The sequence below is a fragment of the Pseudonaja textilis genome, chromosome 1 (assembly GCF_049901715.1).
Source record: "Pseudonaja textilis isolate UNSWEBS1 chromosome 1, rPseTex1.2, whole genome shotgun sequence".
Taxonomy (NCBI): domain Eukaryota; kingdom Metazoa; phylum Chordata; class Lepidosauria; order Squamata; family Elapidae; genus Pseudonaja; species Pseudonaja textilis.
In genome coordinates, this window is record NC_141990.1 from 67,661,708 (window position 1) to 67,684,057 (window position 22,350).

At 33.6% G+C, this 22,350-nt stretch overlaps 1 protein-coding gene across 13 annotated transcripts in view; it reads right to left on the reverse strand.

The window, feature by feature from the left end:
* Positions 1 to 22,350, reverse strand: part of CHRM3 (cholinergic receptor muscarinic 3) — a 260,500-nt gene that overhangs the window by 208,415 nt on the left and 29,735 nt on the right. Inside the window, exon 2 of one of the 13 annotated variants that reach the window (XM_087937071.1) lies at positions 20,928 to 21,071. The exons of the other annotated variants lie outside the window; for them this stretch is intronic. The gene's annotated coding sequence lies outside the window, so the exon portion shown is untranslated. The remainder of the gene's footprint in view (positions 1 to 20,927; positions 21,072 to 22,350) is intronic. 13 annotated transcript variants of the gene reach the window in all.

Here is a 22,350-nt window from a genome sequence, read left to right on the forward strand (position 1 = left end):
TGAAAGACTATGTGTGCCATAGCATCCATTGTTGGAAATCAGCCATACCCATAATTTTAATTCTAGACAAGCAATTCCAATTCATCCAAAAATATTGGTGACTACAGGGAAAATTATATAGTTTAAGGCTAAATCCAAAATTTGGTCTAATTATTAGATCAATTATCAGATTTCCACTACTTCTGAATTCAGTTATACAAGTAACTATAAAGCAAGTCAGTCAAAGGACAAAGTATTTATGACAAGGAGTGTTGTGGTACCCTTATGACTGACCTGTTCATCACATCAATCTCTACACTTTTATAGACTTCAAATATTTGGATTATTATTTTAAAAGAAATGTTGTAAATGTACATCATTGCTGTTGATTGGAAGGCTTGAAGAGAGAACAAAAGGGAATTGACCGATCATGTCATACTAGCATTACTCTTTTCTGTAAATTAAATTCATTATTCTATGTCCTGTATTCTGGAATGATAATAAGTAGATCTTGATATTCTGCTCTGCGACATTCTTTCCAATACAGGATAATATTTGTAGCACATGATTGAAATGTTTCTTTCTCCACTCCCCCACCTCTTTGGTCCTCTCTGAGCTTGGTTGTTTTCTTGCAGATGCCTTATTACCCAAACTAGTAACACCATCAGTGCTAGCATCATCTACTTTGGGTAATGAAATATCTGCAAGAAAACAACCAAGTTCAAAGAGCTCCAAGGGGAAAAGGAGACTTCTTTTCTGCTAATTGAAAGGTGCTATTTATTCTTTTGGTATTGTTTTTTTGTTTTGTTTCAAAGTTCAAAAATTCCACTTAGTTTCTAATCTCCTGCTCATCCTCATTACCATTCCCTGAATCTGTTCCAGGCTGTTTGACCATACAATGGATAAGAATGATCCTACTAGACATAATACTTTTAGATGAGGATGCAACAATTTCAGAATAAGGTGGAACTGTTAATTCGCAGAGTTAATTTGCAGAATTTTAATTTTATACTCTAGTCTAAAGCATCACCAACTTCATTCAATTGCAACTCCGCCTCATTTTCTATCACTTGTTCCTTTTGAACAATTTGCATCCTTCTATCATTGTATTTCAATTATAGGAATCATCCAACCAGGTCTTCATTATGCCTTCTAAATCTTATTTGCCTTTGGTACTGTTCAAGCTCAAGCTTTGTTTATTGGCAAAAGTATGGGCAATAAAAGCTATGAACTTTACAATTTTATAGACTTCCTGATTTTTTTAGTTGATTGGTTTAATAGGTCTCATTTAAAAAAAACACTTCCAACTTTTCTAAACTATACAAGCCTTTACCTAAAGTTCTTATTTCAGGTATAATATATTTATATTCCTAATCAATTAATTTAATTGCATCCAACTGTCTAACGTGTAGTTATGGGTTAAGCAAAAAACCAGGTATGCACAGATTACTGCTGTAACATATACAGTTCCTCTTTAATGCTTGAATTGCTTTTGTAAGTCTTATCCGGAATATAAAAAGAATATTGTATCTAATGTAAAAACTATTTACTGTATTCTTTTGCTCAAATATAAAATTATTAAACATATAAAAAAATTACTAGGCATTTGATAATAACAAGGTCTTATGAGAACAAAAATGTTCAATTTTATCTGACTAGAGATTACATAACATCAAGAGATAAAGTAAGATAGCAAGAAGATACAGGTACATACAGATATTAAAGCTGGCAAAAAAACCAACAATATTGAGGTGAAAAAATCCTTCTAACCCCTTTATAAACTGGAATACCTGCACATTTATTTTGTTGCCTAGTTTTCTGAAAATAATGAGATAGGAATTATTACAATTGTTATCAATACTGATACTAAGCTATACATTTTGTTAACCAATATCATCATCACGGGTTTTGTCTTCCTGATGGACCTAGTTCAAAATATGAACTTACAGCAATACATAATTGGCTTCGCTGCTTCGCTGCTTAGCTGAACAAGAAACCAGACATACCCATCATTCAGTCTTTAAACGTAACTGAGTAAAGTTCTGTTGCTATGTTCTTCCAAAATGCTTTCTGAATACATTTAAGAATTAACACTTAAATTTTAAATCTAGATCTTGTTTATTTATTTCATCAACTGTTGGTTTTTTCAATCTGTAATTACAAAAATAGCTCATATCAGAAATAAAATCCTCATTCTGCAAGTCTAGACATCACCCATCTGGCAGAAGTTTTTTTTCTTCCCATCTCCAACTCTGACAGGTTTTAAGCTCACTATTTATTGTTTGGGCAATACTGTATATTTTTTGCCAATTTTTGTGAGATGTAACTGATCTATTACTAAAAGTCCATCAGCTAAATAACTCAGACCATTCCCTTAGAAATCAAATCCTAGGAATATCTTTTCATAACCAGTCATTCATTTGTAGGATTTTCTCCTCTAGTCCTTTTCCATTGACTGATAGGCCAGATGATTTATTTCAATCCCAGTGTTAATTTGCTTTCAAATTAAAGATTGTACAGCTGTTGTGTATGGTTTTTTTCAAACAGTTTAATGAAAGAGAGTTTCTGGATGAGAGTTGTAGATGGAATCTTACAAATTGCTTTGTCTCTCTTCTAAAATTCTGGTTAATATAGGGTCTGCATTACATGTGCTTTGCAGTGCAGAGGCAGAGTTCTGATTTCTTATTTTTTTACCTTTCCTGATTAAAAAAAAAAAAAGCTTTGTATTCCATAAAATGGGGTGTGGGGGTATACGAGAAGTATAGTTTTTACCTAGCACTGATATTCAAAGAGACAAAGCATAGAATTAGACAGGTCCATGCTATTACAGCTTTTTTTTTTTAATCATCCCTTTTATATGTTCTACTGCCAGATTTATCGTGATTTTCCCTCCAATACTTCAAAACTTGACCAAGACCTTTTGGATCTCATTGTTATAATCCAGTGTAACAATGTTAATTGTATAATGAAGTGCTTAAAACAACAATGAGCCATGAAACTCCAAAAGATAGTGTTCATAGCTACATCATATGACCAGAATTTAAATATTTATAGAAAGTCTTATTGAAACAATGAATAAGGCTATATTCATGGCATTCCCTCCCTGGCAGACTAGATAGTGAGCTAAATATGATTCTATTTTTCCAACACAGAGGAATTTCTAACTTAGAAGTGATATCAAGCAATGATATATGTCATCATTCTAAAGAAACATTTGCAATCTCTTCTACTTCAATCCTATGTTTAATTTGTGATTTGTTTAATTTGAACAAAAACATATGTGGTTAATTTAAACTATATCTTGCTCTAACAATCCAAAATTAAACTGATTCTTATCCAGGCTTATTTAGTTGAATTAAAATTAAATACAGCCACAACTTCAAGTTCCCATGAAATAAAAATTTAGAATCCCAGCTCATTCACCAAAATTGCCAGTTTCAACTTATATGATGCAGCAAACTCTGTCAAACAAAACAAGCATAATGACTTTTTTGGTTGACAAAAACTGCCATACAAAGCATTCCCCCCCCCCCCGCCCAGTTTGTCCTGGCCATCACCAAACATGTTTGGAGAATATATATTTTTTCCCTTTCCTTCATTTGTCATATGTATCTTTTTCTTTTTAAACATGTGCAAAGGAGAAGTAAGAACAAAGCCAAAGAATCTGCCGCAGAGTGCAGATTCAGTTTCCATATTCATTTAGGTTTTGTTTATATGGTTAAAGTACTATAGTCAATGAATGATTTGTTTACGGCTTTCAGAAATGATGAAAATTATATATACATATATACACAGAAATCAATGCGGAAAGCAAAACTTAGTTTTACCTATCTCCTCAAAACAGAGTTTTTTACCTCCTTTCATGACTATATTTTGGTTTCTTCAACAAAAACAAGCAGGTCTGTGAAGCCCGCATAGTTTTTTTTAAAGAAACTGATCAATTCTGGAGCTTACTGTTTAAAAGAGCCTTTATTTTAAAGAGGTTAAAGTGGTTTGATTTATAACCACAATGTGTTTTTAAAATAACATTTATCATGTCAAATTTTATACCCATATTTGGTTTAATTTGCAGTGTACAGGATCACTCAGTCTATCTAACCCTATGCAAGATCCAAGCAAGGTCTTATTGGTAACACAATTTTGGTTTCCATTGTAAGTACACCAGATTCTGTGAGGTGCACAACAACCTTCTTTTTGGTAAATGAGCCATAAATATTAATCCAAATATCAACTACTCTTCACAGTATTTAAATAGGTAAAGATATTTTTCTATTATAAAGCTAACAGATATGGAACAAACAGGTGAGTGGTAGTAACACCCAGCTGGTGTTGTTTGAGTTTGGAAACTAAATAGGGGGTCACCATTCCTTACTTGGCTGGGTGTAAGGTACACCCCATATATATAGCAGCTGCATTTACTACTAACCTTATGAGATGCTCTCTCCATATACACACACAAATGACCTCCTTAAAGAACACTTGTAAGACAACATTCACAGTAAGTTGAATTCATCCTAAGTAGCAACAGGAAGAAGATTCAGTGAGGAATCTCTGGCACAATAAACCAGATTGTTTCTAATCACTAACCGTAGCTCAAAGATGGTTTGGCTAGCATGTTGAGCTAGCAGGAAGGGATAAATAATAATAAGATCACAAAGATGGATTTATCCAAAACATTGCAATGTCACTGTTAATTCTCTATTAACTGTAATTATTCTTTAGTCTCTATTAGCTCAAGCTATTGACCATAAATTCGTTACACCAAGAAATTAATGCATTTTGAATTGCTGAGGATTATACTATTCTGGTTTTGTACTGTTATAATACAGTAGGACTATTTCAGAACTCTGAAATGCTAGTGACATTTTGCAGTATCCAGAGCTGCTGAAATGTTTAGAATTCAAGAATAGATTCTGCTGAAAAGTATTATTAAACATTGTTTATAAAAGAAAGGCTAAATATTAATACCAGAGAACAAGTACTCAGCAGCAACATGTGGTGAATTCTACACCACTTTGTAGTTCTTGTACACTCATAATAGCAACCATATTTTTATGTGGCACTCCCCTTGTCCGCCACCAAAAAGCAAATAGGAGATTCAAGAAAGATATGAGAAGGAAAACATTTACAGTAAATAAGAAGACTGAAAGGTTCTTATGAGTGTGAGGTAACATGTCGAGAATGAACTTAAACCATATTGCCTCATTGATTTTTCTTAGTGAGACTTTGAAAAACAACAAAATCAGTATTGCAAATCAGTGCTCCTGTGTTATTTGGATAATAAATGCATTTTTTTTTAAAAAAAGGACAAGATTATGGTTTCAAAATTTGTAAACCTATTATGAAATGTGTCGAACTAATCAATGAAAGAATAGATTAAGACTGATGTGACACAATTATTTTTGGGAGGAAATCTATAGACAGTTCATATTCTGAACTGTATTTTAATATATGAAATGTCAGCTTTCTCAATTTTCACATTAAATAAAACATCACAGGTATATTATCTATAGTCCTACTTCAGCTTTAGTTTCTATAACCTGTGTTGCTTATACATTCATGACAAAGCTATGGAGAATGAAAAGCACTTCAATATAGTGATATATTTTAGAAAATTCACAATACATGAGAGAATTTGAAGCTGAATAATATTAGAACTGTCTTTATATTGTAGTATAGACAGATTCTAAACATCTCCTCTGCCCTGAAAGCATTGAACGTTTGAAAAATTGCACCTCCTTCACGTCAAGATTCCCCAAATTGACACAGTCAGAAGCAGTCCCACATATAGTTAAATATTTTTCCAGTCCATTTTAAGGTTATAATTTCAAAAATTCACATTTCTAGATAAGATTAATATATGATTTAAAAACCTCTATTGTTATTTCTTACAGGGACCACACTGGTACAGATTAAAATTGAAATTATGTTGCCTGCTCTCAAAAGAAAGTATATATCTAGCCATACAGATACATAACACACATATTCACATGCTATAGACACAGACACACACACACACACTTCATATATATATTAATTGCTGTCCATTTTGAATACCTAGCGAAAAGAGGAAAGTTGAGAGTTCACAAGATTGATACTATATGGAATAAACTGACTGAATCTAGATGTTCTGCTTCCATGAAGTGTCCTTCTAGAAGGTAACAAGAAAAATAGGTCAGCATTCCTTCATGGTCCCTATGTTGTCCCTGGACAGCGTTACACTGCCTTCTAGGCCTGTTACTTGGGCTTGAAGCTCCTCTTGGATCAGAGGGACTTTGCTCAGAAATAGTTGGTATACCAGTTATGACCCTCTTAGGGTGAGAGGAACTGACTACAGTGGCTTACACCATTATGACTACAGGCCTGCATTCATTTCCTATCAGCTTCTGACACAATTTAAAGCACTGGTTTTAATTATTGTTTGGTGCTAGGTTACCTTCAGGACTGCATTGCTGGAATCACTTCAATCACACTAGAATAAACAGCTTTTGAAGATGTCACTGGTACTAAAACCAGAAGTGTTTTTAACCCTTGCTTGGCCATCTAGAATGGCTTTACTTGAGAAGTGTCTTTGGCCCCAACGCTACCCTGTTTCTCCAACAATACGGCCTCCCCCAATAGGAAGTCCCAGCATGTTTTATAGGCATGAAATGAAATTAAGCCCTTCCCCCCAAATTAAGGCCTATATTAAAACATGCGAAATGAGGGGGAATGGTGGGGGGGGGGGCTTGCCGTTAGGAAGTACTTTTGTTGCACACCCGGCTATGGTGCTGCCTGCGTTGACCCCGATACGAAGTGCCCCACTAACTCCAAGGTCAACATCCAAGCCATCGCCACCTGCCCACCCAAAGATGCAAGGGGGGAGAATTAAGTCACCCCCCTAAAAGACAGCTTAGCCATTTTGGGGGCGCTCAAAAAAAAAAAAAAAAAAAGACCCGGCCTTATTATATGAGTAACATGGTAGATGCGTTCTGAAAGCTTCTTAAAACCGACATTTTTGGAGGGGCATTTGTGGGCTGATGCTAGATACTTTTGGTATGTATGTTCTTCCATTTTTTTACAGTTAGTTTTATATATTTATTTTTTCTTAATGTCACAAGAAATTGGAGGGGTGACTGTTCAGTATGCTATCAGGAACTATTGCATTAAATTTACAGCACTCTCACACAAAAGCAAGTTGAGGATGATCACTGTCTTATCCTCATTCTGGGAGATCCTAACATAACAATAATCCTCTTTATCATGCAAAATAGAAATATATTCCTAAAATCTAACTTTTTTAATGTGTTCATTTTTCTGGCCATATCTGAAAAAAAAAGACTTTTATTTTTGAAGGAAGACTGTCAAGGTATCAATCATCTTTCCTCTTGAAATACCTGCCAACATGACAGCAAATAGGAAGACAGAACGCCAGAAGCTCAATATAGCATTTCAAGGAAATGACTAATTTAGGGAGGGGGATTCCAATGCACTGCAGTTGCACTAAAAATAAATTGTCTTGCTAGAAATAAGGGAGTCTATTGCATGAAATCACTCAGTGGTTCTGGAGCAATGAAAAACTCCATGTGAAAGTATCCTTGGATATTAATTTTTATTTTTATGTATATTTTTTAACTTTTACCTATATTTATTAAGTACAATACTGCTTTCTTGCTGATAAAGCATTCATGTTTATAATCTTAATATAATCCTAAATCTTTACTTCCAGATAAATAACTAAAAAAGTGGATAGCAGAAAAAATAAAACTGCATTCCATCAATGATTGTAATTGTTTATCATTCACCTGGGAGTACAAAATACCGAATGTAATGGGATAAACTTTTAAAGCAGATATTTCCAAGAATGCACCAAATTAAACATGTATTGCATTTCTTCAATTAATTTATATACAATCCCAGTTCATCTGGAAGATATGGTTGGAAAGCCTATATTTATGCTTTTGAAATAGATGAAGAATGGGAAAGTTGAGTGTATCAGGATATTAGCCACATTCATAGGTATCCCCGCCCCTCCAAAAAAAAGAGTGCTGCATCATAGAGAATATCTTAACTTACTGCACCTGTGTATGGTTTGCCAATTGCACAGTGGTACAGGACTCCAGAGAATTAAGAAAGTTCAAAACATTCTCAAAGATCCATCTCATCCTGGGCACCATTTTTTTGAACTATTACCATCTGGCAGACGGTACAGGATAATAAAAAAAAGACAAATAGGCTGAAAAACAGCTTCTATCTCAGGGCTGTAACTCTATTGAATTCTACTGTATAGTACATGGAAGATGGTATTTAATTTCATTGTACGATGTGCAAAGACAATAAAGTAAACTAAACTAAAAGAGTACCAGTAATATCAGCATGATTTTCATATTACTGTGACATTTACATTATGATATCCAGATACATATAACTTCATTGACCCACATCTTGAGTCTTCCAGAAGATACTGACAACCACAGTATTCCATGAGGTTCATTAGGTCTGGTTTATTTTTCTTTTCCTTTTTAAATAACATATGAGTGTAATTGGGCAGATACTAATTTAATAAGTAGTGCTATGTAAAGATGGAAACTACCTATTCTACCAATGCCATTGCCTGAATATTTGATACATATGTTTGTGCTGTGCTGGAGACTTTGCTCTGCATATAGCAGCATATAGCAGCTGGGGTGTTAATTCAAGGGGAAGGGATTGAATATGAATTCTGTCTGTAATTTAATCAACTCTTATGTTCATCTTCACAGATGAATTTTTTGCTTTTGTTGATTTAAAAGTTAACACTTAATTAATTGCATATTAATTTGCTGAAAAAATATTTATATCCCATCCTTTTATTGAAATACAAAAAAAAAAAACATAATCAACAGGAAACAATGGTAACTTTCTAATACTATTTTAAATATTAATTTTTGTGGACAATACTTCAGTTTTTCAGAAGCTTGAGATATTAAGATCTACCTATATCCAAAGAGATACAGTTCAGAGATTAAAGGAGATTAACTGGAAACTGGGAGACCACAAATTCTGTTCCTGCCTTAGGCAAAAAGCAGTCAACATTGACCCAAAGATACAAAATAACATTGTAATAATCTGTTTGTGGACTTTTGATTATATCAAGCTGATAGGTCTATAATTTATCATATGTTCCTTCTTCATCTTGAAGATATAGACAAGGTTTAATCTTCTCCAGTCTCCTAGGAACTCAAGTTGTCCCAGAGTTCTCAAACACTGTTGAACATGATTCTGCAATGACTTCTCCATAGCAGTTTTTCTCAATGAAACATTTACTTTTAGTACATCACAGTAAGTTGACAATTTATGTTTACTTATCATTTCTCATCATTTCTTGTGCTAAAAGCCCCAAAGTATTTTCAGGCAGATTTATTCCATACTCTAAGCATGGCCTGGCTGACATAATTTTTGAAATCTACCTTAATGTTAGCTTTGCCATATCAGATAGTCTAGCCACTCAGATTGTCCTTTTAACCCCGATAAACTTCTATTTCTTAATAACAATCACATTTTATCCAAGCTAAACAGCAAGAAGAAAAATAAAATTTCAAATGTGGAAATCCAATCCTCCTCTTTCCTTTGTTTCTTGTAATATCTTATATTTAACAAGAGTTTTTTCTCCTGCCATACAAATTTAGATACATCCTTTAAATGATGCATCAATTGCCAAAACAGGTATTGTCTAAAACAAAATCAAAACTTCATCTTAATCACAGATTAATTCTTCCCAACAGCAATAATTGTACTTTATCATATCTTGACACATTTTTAAACTTCATTCCAAGTCTAACATATTTTGAAATAACATACAATCAATATTTGTTATAGTAATGCCCATGTGTTTTATCTTCTACTCAATCTTAAAACCAATACTCAATTCTATTCATCCAATCTGCTTGAGTTTATGTCTTCAGATTTTTGTTAATATCTTTGTCTTCTGTTTATTAATTTTGAAACATATTAATGTCCCAAATTCTTTTAATTTTAGTAATTAAAAGTTCAATTTCCTCTAAAGGGTCTTCCAAAACCAGAAACAGGTCTTCTTAAAAAGTTCTTAACTTGTATGACTCTTTTTTAATTTGTATACCCACAGTCCTCTCATCTTGTCCTACCTCCCTATTCAATATTTCAAAAACTAAAACAAACAGGAGATGGAACAATGGAAAACTTTGTCTTGCTCCTTTTAGTATCTCATATGGTTTGGTGAAATTTGTGTTCATGATTATTTGTGCCATCCATGGCGTATAAATGCATTTTATCCATTTTATAAAATTTCTTCCAAAATTCATATCTTCCAGAATCTTCAATAAGAAAATGTAATTCAAATGGCCAATGATCTTCGCTACATCTACAACACAGCTTGTATGTCATAAAGTTGTTCCAAATATTCTAGAATATCCTACACCGTTATAATAGTGACAAATTAATTTTAGGTAAAACCCCACATTGATTATCATGAATAAATTCTTGCAAAAATATTTCATATTTGCAGCTAAAATTGTTGTAAAATATTGTTTTAAATAATAACATTGCTCTGTAGTTTCTTGCTAAAGTCAAACCTTGTCACTTTCTAGGTATTAATATTATAGTAACATCTTTCCAAGTCTCTGCCACCTTTCTTCCTTGTAAAACAGAGCTCATCATACTTTGAAGAGGTTGTAAGAGTTCATTGTCAAAACTCTTATAATATAGACTCGATCTGGTCTAAGTTCTTTATTCTTTATTTATTAATCATGCTTTGATCAAGGTTAAGGTCAGCATGAATAATTTTTGCTTCTCTTTTTATTTTTTAACTAAGAAGACATATTCTTTTCTCTTACGGAAAATTCTAATAGGAATCTCCTTCAGAACCTCTATTATAATACCATTTTGAATTCTGTATTAAAATGCTGCTGTAGGACTTGATTACTTGTCTTCTTTCTAACAAAATGGATCCAAATATTCTTTCTTTTAAAAAACAAATTTTATTAATTTTACAATTAAAAAAACAAATCTACAACATATACACAAATAACAAAACCAGAAAAAAGCAAGCAAGAAAGAAAGAAACGTGAAAAGAAAGGAAAAAGAAAGAAAAAGAAAGGAGGGTGAACACTTAAAAACATTTTCCTTTTCAACAGTTTGTAAGATCTTTTCTTCTTAAATTGTATCATATACGCACATCTTATCCATATCTATATTTGGATTACACTCAAATAAGTTTATCCCATTCTTTTTTTTTTTATACCTTATAATACACGATCTATCTTTGGTCTAACCATTTATACCAAGAATTCCAGTTGTTAAAATATATTGAAGACTCTTTGTTTTTTAGGGCTAGGGTTAGTTTGTCCATTTCTGCACAATCTGAAATTTTCTGGATGATCATCTGTTCTGTAGGTGTGTGAGGTAGTTTCCAGCACTGAGCAAACGCTAGCCTAGCCACTGTTAAGATATCTATTATTATATAATTCATTTTTTTTGGTAACTATTTGTCAAAAATCCCTAATAGGAAGGACTCTGGTTTATATTCAATTTGTTCTTTGGTTATCTCCTCTAGCCATTTTCTAACTCTTTGCCAGTATATCTGAGTTTCCTTACATGACCACCACATGTGGAAAAAGGTTCTGTCTATACTTTTACATTTCCAACATTTTGGATTCGTGTTGGGGTGCATCTTCGCCAACCTTGAAGGGGGAAGGTGCCATCTGTAAAACATTTTGTATGCGTTTTCTTTATAAGCTGCCGATTTTGTGATCTTATTGTTTCTGTTCCAAATCCTTTCCCATTCTGTTAATGTAATACTCCATCCGACATTCCTGCTCCAAGCTATCATATTTCCTTTGACTATCTCTTGTTCTAGTTCTACTTCCAGTAAGTATTTGTAAAATTTAGTTATGTTTTTTTTGTTTGATCCTAATAAAATTCTAGCTAAGTGCTGAAGTTTGTTATAAATTCCGAAATCTTTATTATCTTGTTTATATCTGCTATGGATTTGGAGATATACCCACTGATCGATTTTAAATCCTCGCTCTTGTAGTTGTTGTGTTTTCAATTTTCCCTGTGAGTCTAATAAGTCTTTGTATTTGATCATTTTTGTGATGCCCAAATTATTGGGATGAACCATTGCCTCCATTGTCGATAGCCAAATCGGTACTTTTAAATAATGTTTTTTCCATACTTTTTTCCAATTGGTTAATAGTAAATCTCTAATTAGGTGTCTATGAAAATATGACTGATTGGGTTTCCCCACTTCCCATAAGAAGGCGTACCAACCTCTCTGCAAATCGTGGCCTTCTAATAATAGTGTTCTTTTGTTAAGTAAGTTCACCCAATCTTTTAACCATAATAAAGTAGCTGCCGTATAATATAGTTCCCAGTTTGGAAGTGCTAATCCCCCTCTACTCTTCAGATCCTGTAATGCCTTTACGTTAATTCTAGCTTTCTTTCCTTGCCAAATGAATTTGAGTGTTATCTTATTTAGTTCTTCTAAAAAAAATTTATGCAATTTAATTGGGATCGTCTGAAATAGGTATAAGAATTTTGGTAAAATATTCATTTTGATAGAAGCAATCCTACCCAATAGTGAAAGTTGCAACCTGCTCCATGATTCTAGATCTTTCTTTACTTGTTGCAACAATTTGTCATAATTATTCTCTTTAAATGTCTTACATTGTGGTGTTACCTGTATTCCCATACTTACCTCTAATTCTTTTTTCTGGTCTTTTGTTAAGTTTTTGGTCATTAATTCTGTTTTTTTTTCTATTGATTTTAAGTCCTGCTACTGCGTCGAATTGTTCTAATTCTTTTATCAATTTGTATCCTTTTTCTATTGGTTCCTCCAAAAGGAAAACCATATCATCGGCAAATGCTTGCAATTTGTATTCTTCTGTTTTAATCTTCAATCCTTTGATTTTGGGATTTTGCCTGATACGTGTTAAGAGTGTTTCTAGAGCGAACATAAAAAGAAGAGGTGAGAGAGGGCAGCCCTAACTCCTAGTCTAACTCCTTTTTCTATTTTTATTGGACCTGTGTGTTCCCCATTTATTAGGATATTAGCCTGCTGTGTGTCATAAATTGTTGTTATGATATTTTCGAATTTAGTGCCTAGATTCATATTATAAATTTTTTGAATTAAGAAATGCCAATTTAAGTTGTCGAATGCCTTTTCTGCGTCTAAAAACATAAGTGCGGATTGTTTCTCAGGGTGGGCTTCATAAAATTCTAAGACATCTATTATTGTTCTTAAATTATTCTTTATCTGTCTAGTTGGGAGGAATCCATTTTGGTCTTCATGTATGTATGGGTTTAAAACTTGTTTTAGTCTATTGGCTATGATGGAGGAGAATATTTTATAATCGGTGTTTAGGAGTGAAATTGGTCTGTAGTAGTTAATATATCTGTGGTCAGCTTCCTCCTTCGGGATCAGCGAAATCAATGCTCCCCTCCACGAGTCTGGCATCTTAGCTGCCAGTAATACCTCATTAAACACTTCCATCATCAGTGGTCCAATTAATTCCGTGATTGCTTTATATAATTCTGCCAAAATCCCATCTGGCCCTGGGGTTTTATTATTACTTTGATTCTCTATTGCTGATTTCAATTTGGACCATGTAATATCTTTATTTAATAATTCTATCCATTCATCTCCAATTGCTTTGTCTTTCGTTTCCTCTAAGTAATTTCTTATTTTATCCTTATTAACTTCTTCTTTTTTATATAACTTTTCAAAATATTTGTAAATGATGTCTTTTTTCTTTTCTATCTCATGTTGTAAGTTGCCCTTCTCGTCTATTAATTGGTATATCAATCTCTTTTCTTTCCCTTTTTTAAGTTTATAAGATAACCATCTTCCTGGTTTATTTGCATATTCAAAATAAATTTGTTTAGTCATTTTCAAATTTATTTCCATTTTTTCTTGTTCCATTAAGTTCAATTTCTGTTTGGTTGTTATTAACTGATTTTGTACTCTTTGGTTTTTAGGGGTTTTTTGTAATTGGATTTCTAATTCCTTAATTTGTTGTAATTAGTTTTGTTTCTTTTATTTCTCATGGCATTATAAGAGATTGTTATTCCTCTAATAACTGCCTTCAATAGATATTTTGTTTCGAGGTTGCATCATTATCATTTTCCTTTAGGAAATAATTTAATTCCTCTTTAAGCTTATTAATATACTCTTCTTTTATTAGTTGAGTGTTTAATGTCCATCTTTTCTTTGATTTTTTCCTGCCTTTCCAAATTATTTGAATTGGGTTGTGATCGACCCATTCATTTGGTAAAATTTCAGTTCCTTTTATTTCATTTGCAGTTTCCCCATTCATCCATGCCATATCTATTCTTGTCCATATTTTATGCGGGTTAGAGTAATATGTAAATTGTTTTTCTTCTGGGTTTAATTTTCTCCATAAATCCACCAAATTTAGTTTTTTCATCATTTCCTTACAAGTCTTGGGAAACTCTCTTTTCCCTTTTTTGTTCTTGCTTGCATTACTATGGTCCTTTTGGTAATCAGCAATAGAGTTAAAATCGCCTATCATACAGATGTTCCTTTTTTCAAATCCTATTATTTTTTGGTGTAAATATTAAAAAAAAATTCCTTGTTCTTCATTTGGTGCATAAATTGCTACCAATAAAAATGAAATATTATTAATTGAGATTTGTAAAACCAGAGTTCTTCCTTCTGGGTCTGACCAAATTAGATCTGCTTTTAGGTCATCTTTCACATATATTGCAAGTCCTTTCTTTTTTTGTTTATCTGCTGGTGCCGTAAATAACTTCCCTAGTTTAGGGCAAATTAAATATTTTTCATCAATTTTCCTAATGTGAGTTTCTTGTAAACATTATGTTGGCATTTTGTTTAATTAATTTGGCTATTATTCTTTTCCTTTTAGTTGTCGAATTTAAACCATTTATATTGATGGATAGGAGTTTCTTTTCTTCCTCCATTTAACTAAGTCTGTTTTGCTTTTTGTCTCATGATAATTCGGCTCTCTCCTTGCAGTTGTTGTGGGATTGTCTCTCTCTTGATGTGGGTAGTCGTTCCCTTGGCTTTGGAGGGGGGGTCCTTCTTTTTTATTTCTATCGCGATTTCGGTCTTCCTGCGAATTTCTTTTTGATTCCTCCTTAGTACTTTGGTCTTCCATGCCTACTAACTGTTTGTAAAAATCTTGTACCCATTCCATAGAGTCTTTTTGATTTTCCTTTCTTTCCATGTTACTAACATCCCTTCTGGGATTAACCATTTGAATGGAATTCCTTTTTGATTTAGATAACTGGCTAGGAATTTGTAATCTCATCTTATTTCCCTTACTTTCCTTGGGATTTGCTTGAGGATCATAATCTCTTTGCCCTTGTACATTATTGTTCCATCTCTCAACAGTCTGAGTATTATATCTCACACACTCCTTGCGAAACGGATGTGAACCTCTCTTGGACATTTATGGCGTCTTGCATAGTTGGTACTGACCCTATAAACTTCGTCAAATTCCTTGAGTATGTCGTCTTTATCTTTTCCTAATAGTTCGGCCAGTATTTCTGCCATTAGCTGCTCCAGTTCTTCTTCCTTCGATTCCTCCACATTCTGAAATCTCAGATATGCACCTGCCTTGTCCATTTCTAGGTAGACCAAGGAACCTTCCATTTCTTTGCTTATATTTTTTAATTCTTCATCTACCCTTTCTAGATTCTTTTCCGTTCATTCCGTCCTTGTCTCTCTTTTATCATTGTTTCATTTTTTTCCTTAGATTGTTGTAGTGTTCCAATCTTGTCCTCTACCTTACGTATGTCCGCTTTCATCTCAGCTTTTAGCTTTCCCATCTCTTCTTTTAATTCGCTGATATCTGCTCTTGTTTCATTATGATTTTTGATAATTATTTCTTGCAGTTTTGACATTGATTCTTGCAAAGTTAGCAGAGTAGATTGTATATTAGCATTTGAGACATTGGATTGTTTTTCTCCTGTTAGGGATTCTTCAATATTTTTTGAATTGTACGGGAAGCTGTTGCCAGGGTGGTTGCTAAGGTTGGGGTAGTCTTCCTTCCTGTTTTCAGGGCCGTGGTTATTGTTGAAGTCATTTCTTTTAGTATTTGTTTTTGCTGTTGAATTATGTTAATTATGTTGTCCCAAATTACCATTCAGTGTTATTACCCTTATGATAAAATTTCAATGTCTAATTGCTTGGACTACCTATCTATAAAGAGGTTAGATTCAGTACTCTCAACTAGAAGTTAAGATATATAAATACTTTTATTTTTGGTCTTATGTCTTCAATCAGGTATGTAGTTTGCGCAATCTATATTCCAATACTATAGAACACTATCCAACACTATATAATATTTTCTATGATAAATTTATATAACAAACATGTATAGCAGGTAATATATCAAATCAAACCAGACTTCAACTTATAAAATTATAGCTTTTATAAATCTATATAAACTTTTATCTAATCTTATATCTTAATATTAAGTATTCTAAATCAGCTATATTTTAGTCCAAAATAATATTACTCTTCCCCTAATAAGTTGATTATATTCACCCACTAAATTGTAGTACTTTAACCTTTGCTAATTACTATTTAGCATTTAATCTTCTACTTACTAATTATAAAATTCTTAACCTTGTTATTATTTTCCCTATCCAACTGGTTGGAGTATGACAATCCTTATTGTTACTAATTATTCAAAACAATTAAATCAATTAGTAATTAAATCTAGCAATCAGTATACCCTTTCTAAGTAAATAAGTTAATAGCTATTATAAAAGGAAAGTGAAAAGAGAAAAGGGATTCACCTTAATGTCAAAGAGTCAGTAAACAGAAGTCAAGATACAAAATTTAACAGAGTAATACCAAGGAAAAACCGCAAAAGAATAAGGTAGAGTGGTAAGAAAATAGAATTTTAAGGTCAGGTTTAAATCTAACGTTTTGGGATTTTGTAGTTCTCTTCAGACACCCGGAAGGAGGGAGGTAAAAAGTGCTGAATAATCGCTGTCAGCAATCAGTCTCTTCCCAAACTTCAATTACTCTTTTTTTTTTCCCCAATACTTTTAAGTTCAATATCTTAATCTCCTTCACTTACTGCTTTCACCTCAGTCAGTTTAGGATCAAATAATGTTCTCCTCCAAATCGGTTAAAGGTCTATTGAGCAAATAGTGTCAAATAGAGTCTGTTATTTTATTGCGCTAAGTTCGAAGATTCAATGTATCACATTTGACGCCATGTTTTTTTCTCTTCCGTAGCCTCTATTCTCTTCCGGTTTTAAACCTAGGAAATAGTCCAATGTAACAATACACTCAAAAACTCGAATCCATAAGTCTCCTAATCTTTCCAACAGTTTCTTCTTCTACTCACAGACTTCTCCTTTCAAACACTGTAATCCACACGTTCACTTCCATCTGCCAAGACTTTCCACCCACACTAATCACACTTTCACTTTTTTAGCCACTTTTCTCTCAGGCTTCCGACAGATATAACACACAATAAAAGGAAAGGAAATCACTCGCCGGTCTCACTCTTCAATGTTAAAGTCTTTCTGGACCTCTTTCTCCACCGATCTTACAAGCTGTCACTTTCTCACTTTGTCACATCGGAGGCAGTCCGGACTTAGGAGCCGCCATTAACAGGCGGCTGGCTCTTTCACACTGGGCTCAGGGGATCTTCTCTTCGCTGCCAGGGGGTTGCCTTCCCCCACACTGCAACTGCAGCTGGGCTTCTCCACTTCTGCACGTCCCTGTCCTGCCACCAGAAGTTTCTGGATCCAAATATTCTTAGGAACATTCCTTTTTCTGACAAATCTAGAATTTATTCTATAAGAAAAAATAATAAAAATAGGATGGGGACAATAGGCATGATTGGTGCGCTTATGCACGCCCCCTACAGGCCTCTTAGGAAAGGGGTGAGGTCAATAGTAGACAGTCTAAGGTTAAAGTTTTGGGGGTTTGGAGAAGAAACCAGAGTCAGGTAGAGTATTTCAAACATTGACCACTCTGTTGCTGAAGTCGTATTTTCTACAATCAATGTCATGCCCCTGGTGGACTCTGACCCTGAGGAAGAGGAGGAACAGCCAACAGGGAGTGGGAGTGTGGCTCCAGAGGTGGTGGTGGAGGCTGGGGAAGGGCAGAGGCCAGCTTAGCAATCAGAGGAGGATCCAGGCCCACCCCCTATCCCTCCTAGGTCATGCAGGGAGGAGAGGATCAGAGAAAAGCCAGGTCTACTCAAGAGGAGATTACTATGATCCTCCTCGTGGCTTGCAGGAGGGAGCTATCTATATAAGTTTGCAATTGCTGAAGTCAATTAGTGTTCACCTTGAAAGAGGCTTATCTTTGCTGCCATTCTTCCCATGGACTTTTCTTGGTTATTTTCCTGGAGTTTATAATTAGTTATCTCGGCTTGCTTCAGAACTCTCATCAATGCGGTTTGTTTTGGTTTTCTGTTTGCCTCATTATTTACTTTTGTGACTGTGCCTAATAAAACAGTGAAGTTAAGTTGAAGGCTTTAGCGGATTTTAATATATGTTTTGGATTTTGGGTTATTTTGAGAGACTACGGGTCATCACAATCAAGTTTGGTGCGGTTAACCTTGAGTTTGTATCTATTGTGTGCTCTTGAATTGTTATGGTTGAAGCTGAAGTATTCATTGACAGATAGGACATTGCAATGTATGATTTTATATACTATATTTAGATCGGACCGAAGGCGGCGTAGTTCTAGGTTTTCTAGGTCTAGAGTTTCAAGTCCGGTGGAATAAGGTATTCTGCAATGAGTAGAAGAGTGGAGAACTCTTCTTATGAAATATTTCTGGCCTTTCTCAACTGTGTTAATATCAGTTATGTAATGCAGGTTCTAGACTGATGAGCTGTATTCAAGTATAGGTCTAGCAAATGTTTTGTATGCTGTAGTTAGTAGTGTGATATTACCAGAGAAAAGGCTATGCAGGATTAGGTTAACAACCCTTAATGCCTTTTTGGCTATGTAGTTAAAATGGGCTCTAGCACTTAGATCATTAGAGATGAGTATTCCAAGGTCCTTGACAGAGTTTGCATCCTCAACAAGGTCTTGACTATTCAGCTTGTGTTTTATTTTCTGATATTTTTTTTGCCAATATGTAAGACAGAGCATTTATTTGTTGAGATTTGAAGTTGCCATTTGATTGACCATTCTGATACATAGTCAAGATCTTTTTGAAGGGTAGCAGTATTGTCTGTGGTATTGAACAGCTTTACATCATCAGTGAAGAGAATGCAGTTGCTCTTAATATGATCAAAGAGGTCATTTATGTAGAGTATGAAGAGAGTTGGTCCTAGAATACTGCCTTGGGGTACACCACTATTGAAAGAATTTGATAGGACACTCCCACTTTTGACCATTTGTTGTCTGTTTGACAGGAATGCTTCTATCCAGTTATGCAGGTGTCCAGAGATACCATAAGAATTTAGTAATTATTCTTTGCCAATATTCTGTGCCCATGCCTTTTTTTCTCCAAGTCTAAAAAATTGCTATAAAGTTAATAATCTGTTCTTTAATATTGTCATCTGAAACCTCTAGAAGAGGTCTGAATCTCAAATAGAATTCCCTCTCAGTTCCAGTAAAGCCAGATTATCTAGTTCTCTATCCAACTCTCTTCCTGGAACATCTTGTCTTACTCTCAAAAATTTCTACTTTATCATTTATTTGTTTTACCTCCAAATATTTGTTTTATGAAACTTCCCATCTTTTTAACATCTACTCTCATTTCCTCTCTAACCTTTCAAATTTTTTATCCATTCTTTTTTTAAAGGCATCCATTTCATTCCTATCTGTTCAAATTATTTCTGAAGTGTATTTTATGTAACTATGTTTTTGCAGATTGCTGTACAAAGCTCATCTTACCCCTCTCTTGCCATTTTTAGTAGCCATTTCCTTAGTAGCCAAAAATGAAGTTGTCTCAAGCAAGCAGAATAAGAAAACAAGAGGTTCTTTATTTTTATTGTCCTTTTGAGGTTTTGATACTTTAGTTTTAGTACCTCTTGACATTCTCAAGAAATCAAGGTCTAGGTAAATGTTAAGAGAAAAGGAAATAACATTGAATTATGTGACACAAAAAAATTGCAAATAAATCAGTGAAATGTTTGTTTTATAAACTATGAATAGGAAGAGAAAAGCACATGAAATTAAAATTACAAGAGGGAGTGTTAACATCATGTTAATGAGGATTATAGAAGTATTTTATCAATATTCTAATTTGTATATAGGACAATATCATTGCAAGTTTAATATTTTGGATGATCATGGTTTGAACAATAATAGTAAAGTGCTTATATTATATTAATTAATATATACAGTAATTTTACTTGGATTAACTACACTGAAATCTCTGTTTTTATAAGTCTGTTATTAACCTGTTTTGTGACATCACTGTATAATGTAAAAGTGCAACAGACTTTTTGAGATCCTCGAGCTGGGTAAGGTATTTTTTTAAAAAAATCAGGAGAGGCCACATATATTATTATTTTTAAACAAATTTTATTCAATTTTTGACATAAAAACAAAAAGCAAAAAAACAAAAATATTGTTTCAATATTTCTTTAACATTATATCAACACAAGTTCATACAGAAACAGGACACTTTCCCTTTTGTTTGAGTTCAAGTTTTTGTCAGAAGATGTCACTCTCCATTATACAAAGTCCTCATCTTTTTCCCCTATTTTTTTATTTAGGGTTTTTCGAAACTCAATATTCCAGCACAATCGAGTCTCCAATTTGTAAATTTTATTATTATTATTTGTCAATCTTAAGTCCAGCTTTATTTTATGCCTGTTTATTGCCGAAATATTTTCAGTCCAATTTAATTAAGTCTTTAGTTCTTGCTTCTTCCTTTCCCGCTTCAAAGCCCTGCTTAGCTGTCAAAATTATTTTCTTATTTTTTTTCCTGTCCCTTTGTATTTCCGCTGCTCACTTTTCTTTTCTTAAAAGTTCAATCTTACCTTAATCCCAGGGTACTTTTTCAGTTGTTTCACCCAATTGTTCCAGTTCAGATGTTATCCACCTCTTCCTTCCCTCCTGCACAAATCTTAGTCCAGCTGAGTCTCCTCTTCAGGGTGGCCATTTTAGACCACCGCTTCAGTCATCTTTGGGGAAAAAAAAACAAGCCCAGGAGGGGAGATGAGTCTCCCCTCAACCTGGCTTGCAGCTTCCCCTTACTCTTCCATCCCTCCAAGGCAGCTTCAGCCCCTAATCGCAATGATCGGGCTCTCTGACAAAAGAGTATGGACCATAGCCGTGGACAGTGGTGATCTACGGTCCGTTAGAGAGGAGGGCTCAACCCAGAAGTCAAGAGGCCACATATATTATTGAATCTAATAAGAGAAATATAAAAGCATGCTTTTAAAAATATACGTGCATCTTTAATCTGAAAGATTATGCCTTGGAACAGTTAATTTTGCAATTATTGAATGAAAGCAATATTAGACTTCATTGTTTTTTTATATATATAACAGAGACCCCTTTATCTGAATATCTGGATCTGAGAAAAGCACTCTGGTAATTCTCAAATATCCATGGAACCTTACAATTTTAGAAGCCATATTCATGCAAGGTTGATACAAATAGAAGGAGTTTCATCATGACCAGTTACAACCTAGCAACCAAATTGTCAATAAGAATTATCTGAACTATTATATAACAAAATGATTGGATTACAGGAAAGGAGAGGAAAAATCTTGGGAGAAGTTAACATATACTTTTCTTCAAGTGATGGTCATAGATCCATAACTGAATTGCTAAGGCATCTGGAAATGAAGAAAGAAGGCATTATATTCTATAGATCAATAAAATTATCAAATCACTGAATATAGATGATATATCCCAGGAATGCTGCAAGTATTTTAAGTGTAAAAATGTGTATCTTCCAAAATAAAAGTATATGCTACTTGTAACGAAAATCAACCTTCTCATCCAATAATTTAAAAACTTTTTTAAAAGTTATATCATATTTAAAAATCTAGGTGTACTATTTTGAACACTAGGGAATCATAACATAGATACTGGAAGCCCTATAAAATCATATACATATCTATTGAAAAGTAAAGTTTTTTTAGAATTCTACAGAGCACACTTAAAGGAAACTAAGCTTACTATAATTGCAACCCAAGTGACAAAGGCTACAGCACTTATGCATGTTTATCTGGGAGTTTAATGAGGCATAGTTTTGCAGAACTATACTAACTTGCACTAAAAGCAGCTGAAAGATCTCCCTTAATAATACAAGTTTAAGGACTATTATTATGTAAACTAAGAATTTGGAAGAATTTTAAAAGAATGTTATTATGTAAGATATAACACAATAAAGTAAATGCCTTCATCATGTATGTATGTATGTATGTATGTATGTATGTATGTATGTAAAAT